Source organism: Tupaia chinensis, unplaced genomic scaffold (assembly GCF_000334495.1).
Source record: "Tupaia chinensis unplaced genomic scaffold, TupChi_1.0 Scaffold000023_1, whole genome shotgun sequence".
Lineage (NCBI taxonomy): Eukaryota > Metazoa > Chordata > Mammalia > Scandentia > Tupaiidae > Tupaia > Tupaia belangeri.
In genome coordinates this window covers 96,409-100,980 of record NW_006159453.1, presented here as the reverse complement: position 1 = coordinate 100,980, position 4,572 = coordinate 96,409, and the positions used below count along the sequence as shown (strand labels likewise).

The 4,572-nt window shown below is 46.9% G+C and overlaps 1 protein-coding gene across 1 annotated transcript in view; it reads right to left on the bottom strand.

The window, feature by feature from the left end:
- The window catches only part of BCAR3 (BCAR3 adaptor protein, NSP family member), a gene marked incomplete in the record, with an annotated part of 133,281 nt that overhangs the window by 80,406 nt on the left and 48,303 nt on the right, over positions 1 to 4,572 (bottom strand).

Genomic DNA, 4,572 nt, shown 5'->3' with positions numbered 1-4,572 from the left:
AAAAAAAAAAAAAAAAATCAGGAGGGGTTCAAATCCCATGATTTCCCCAACACCCGTTTATCCAGCAGAGGCGACGAGGCCGGAACAGCCGAGCCCAGCAGAGGCATGCTGCTCAGAGCTGACAGGCCTAGCCCGCAAGGTGCATTTGGGACATTCCGATCCTGCAGTGTTGCAACAGCAGGGTCTCTGATTGTGCCAGATCACAAACCTTGCACAAGGACTCACTGCTGTGTCATCAGGCAAGATAAAGACGATGTTAGTGATATAAGATTATATCAGAAGCACCATCATGAAAGGCCAGTGCTTTTTTAAATTAAAAAAAAACAAACAAACTTCTTTACTGCCAAGGGCATGCGCCAGAGAGAGAAGAGAGGGAGGGAGAGAGAGCGCAAGAGGGAGTGAGAACCCCCCAATGGGGCATGGTTACCAATGGGATTTGAACCATGACTGACCATGTGGGATCCAGTTCCCCATGCCTGGCCTTTAACAGCTATGCTATAAGGCCAGCCAAAGACTGTACTTTTTTCTTGAAAGCCTGCTACGCATTATCAGGGAGGCAAAACAGGAAGTGTAGGTGCAAATGTCTAGTGCAGGGTCAACAAACCCCTTCTGTAAAGGGTTCTGTTAGGCTTTAGGGGCCAGACTCAGAACCACTCTGTCTTGCTCAATCCCCACTGTGCAATATCAGCAATTGGCAATATGTAAAAGAAATGGGCATGGCTGGGTTCCAGGATGACTTTATTTATGCACATCAAAATCTGAATTTTATATAATCTTGCCACTCTTCTTTTGCTTTAGTAAAACCATGTAAAAAAGAAATGGTTAGCTTGTATTTTTAGCTTGCAGGCCACACACACGAAAGGGCAGTGGGCCAGATTAGTTTGCTGCCCTCCTTGGTCTAAAGACATTCCCGAATGCTCCTGAATTATTTTAATGTGATTGTAGTAACAGGTATCCAAGTGGAAATCTCCTCTCCCCCCCCAACAGTTACCCTCTTCTGGCAGAATGCCAGGCACTAGTGTGAACTCTGGAATCGCCCTGCCTTTCTCTTCCTCATCTGCTACACTTCAGCCCTGCCATGATCTGTTAGCTTACCTAATAAAATCGGTCTTAATTTCTTTTTGTGAAAGTTTATGTATTTGTTCCATGAGTTAGAAAGACAAAAAGAAGGGGGAGACAGAGATACAGCACCCCTGATAGAGTCCTGTTGCCACGATCCACACCCAGCCTCCACCAATCTGGATCATGAGCATACATCTGTCAGGCATACAGAGGCCTCTGAACACAAACCAGCCACCTTCCCACCTGGGTCTGCCTCACGGGGCTTCGAGTTTCATCACCGTGCCACCACATGGCCTCAAACGGACCTACAGGGCCTCCCGCACCTGGCCTGACTGCGCATCCCCACTGTCACTAACTCGGGCTAGACTCTCTGATAACTTTCCTCCGACCTAGTCTGACCTGACTGGACAATTATGAACATGTGGGATATGCTCAGATATACTACTGAAGAGTCACACCAGCGAGGAAATCCCCAAACTCGACGCTCTCCATTGGGTGAAAGGTCTGGCATCGATGCAGTCGGCCATTTCAAAGCTGAGCATTTCCCTACTGAGGTGACAGCACTAAGGTTAAAGTAAGGTTTTAGCTTTCTTTTAAAAGTCAGGTTCATTGAGCAGAATTTGCCTTCAGTAAGAGTCACCCTGTTTAGTTCAACTTTGTGAGCTTTGACAAACCACCACTGGGTAACTACCACCGCAATCAAGTATTTCTAATTTTATCATCCCCAAAAGTTCCCTGTGCAATCGACCGCTTCCCCTACCCCTTTTAACCACTGAGAAGCTTTCTGTCAAAGTTTTGTCTTTCTGGGAATGTCATACAAATGTAATTATAGAGTATGTCGCTTCTAAAACTGTACTTTCACTGTCTAATGTAGGTAAGATTCGTCTGCGTTTTTGTGTCGTCTGTTCTTTTGTTACTTTAATTCCTGAGAGAGAATGTGTGCATGTGCACGTGTGTGCCGGTGAGCACGGGAAAGAGGTACCTTCGACAGGGCCGGCCACACTGCAGTCCCCACCTCAGCCCTCCAGCCTGCCAGGATCCTGGGTGCACGAGGATGCGTGTGTGCACCAGCTTATTGCAGGTTGACTTGGGATCCACATCCACGGTCAGCCATGTGTTTTCTAGCGTTGCAGTTTGGCACGCCATGGCCTGCGCCACCCGGCTGGGCCTGGGCCGTCCCTTTCTATAGCTGAATGGAATGTCATCGTATGGGTGTTCGACAGTGTGTTCAGCAGCTGAAGGACATCTGCGTTGTCACCAGTTTTTGTCAGGTACGACTGACATCACCATCAACATGCACGTAGCAACTTCTATACAGACGTAGGTTTTCCTGATAACGTTTCGCGGCCACGTTTTCACAGACCTGAAGGGTAAGATCCCAGTGGCTGAGGGACTTTCTCTATTCCTATTCTGTCTTCTTACCCTACTTAAGCAATTGTTAAAAATTGTAGTAACAGTAAACCTCCCAAGAATATTTGCAGAGAATGTCTTTGGGGCGGAGTGGGAGAAGTTGGACGGGAGCTCCCTTTGGTTCCCCTGAATGCCGGCCCCAGAGCGAGGCAGGCTGTTTCACATTCTCACTGGCAGCGTTTGATCTCCGGTCCCACAGGGGATGGCGCTGGGCTCTGTGGATGTGCACACTCAGGCAAAAGCCTGCAGAGCCAGCCAGTCGGGCCATTATTTGGTTCATATAACTTGTTAAAATCTCACGGAATGCACAGCCTGCCATTGTTCTCGTAAGTCCCTTTCAGGACTTTGTGAGCTGGCTAATTCAGAGCAGACTGGCCTGTTTTCCTACTGGAAGAAAAGACTTTCCTCACAGACAGCTATTTAACCGTGACCATGACTGTGGCCATCTTGAGCACAAAGAGGGAGCTGGAGTCACGCCGCCCCTTCTCTCACCACCCCCTTCTCCCACCAAGGTCTCCCACAAGTTGGGCACTTATTCTTGGCACTGGAATTCGCATAATTATTCCTCTTTTAATCTGCGGAGTGACCTAATGTATCCCAGCCGACAGCAGGAAGCGGCCTTGCTGAGATCTGAGCTTTGTGAGCTTTGGACGGCTGTGATGTCTATAGACTTAGAAGACCCTCTGGCAAGAAGCATTTTCGCAGCATTAACCCCATGAAGGACGGTGTTCTAAGGCTCTCGGCACTCAGCTGTGGTCTGGAGGGAAAAGTTGAAAGATCTGGTCTCCACTCGGGATAAGAGCCCCTGGCCTGCCCTTTCTCCTCCTAACCTGCAACGCCAGCTCAGAGGAGGCAAGCCACTTTATTCAAGCTCATGAGGGGCCTAACAAGAACCACCGAGGAGAACTACATAAGAAAGAGGATGTCGGTTCACTAGGAACCTAGCCAGGAACAAAAGGCCACGTTGCCTCCCCACACTTCCTCGCTGGTTGCCTGAAGAGCAGGCCTTTGTGCATGCTCACCACGCTGTTTACAGCCTGGCCCGGCAAACACACTTGCCCTCTCCAGGTCTGCTTTGAGAGAGCAGGCATCGCAATTTTCTTTTCCATTTCCCTCTTTTTTCCAATTTATCTTTCTTAAGGATAACTTGTTTTCAAAAGTCCTTAATAATTAATTTACGATAAACAGATTTAGAAATCTAAAAGAAAAGTCTCACCCTTGTCAATCACTTCCTCTCCTAAAAACAAAACAAAACAAAAAACCACACACTGCGAACTACCCCTACAAGAGACTCTTCACTAAAATAACTGTAGGATTTGTGGGCAAGGAGGTCAAAAAGAATCAGCCTTCAGCCTAAAAAGAAAATAGGTATAAAGAGAAGATAGGGAATATGAAATAATACACATTTATAAAATTTTGTATAGGCTGGGGTGGGGATAACTCCTGAAGTTTGAAGTAGTTCCAGAACAACAACAACAACAAAATAAGAAAAAGGAAATACAAAAGAATGAAAAGTGGGACCAGCAGGTGGCCTGGTGGTTAAGGAGCTGAACACTCCCACGTGGCCGACCACAGTTCAAGTCCCGGACCTGGGTTCAAGTCCCGGGCCTGGTGCCTTGCTTTCTCATTTCTCTCTCTCTCTCTCTCTCTCTCTCTCTCTGTATCTCCCTCTGGTCAAATTAAAATAAGTGAATAAATAAATAAAATAAAATAAACAATTTAAAAACAGATGAAAAGGAAAGAGGATTCCATAGGTTCAAAGGGATACAAAAATAAAACATAATGAACAAAATGTAGGCATACTGCGGGTAGATCTCAATTTTCTGAAGCAGCATGATTAAGTGGGTAACTGCTATCCTCCGCTGTTCTTGGTCCCAGAGTCTGAGACACAGCATGATACTACCCTTGTTCCAATCAGCACAATTTTATGATCGGGAGTGAAAGTATAATTAGGAATTCCTTGCCACTTACTAAATGTTCCCCTCACATCTACCACTGGCATGGAGAAGCCCGACAGCGTTCTCAGAAGGAACATCAGCCCACCCCAAAGTGCTCTAGTTGTGGGGATGGTGGAGGTGGTGCATCCAAGGCCACACCTCT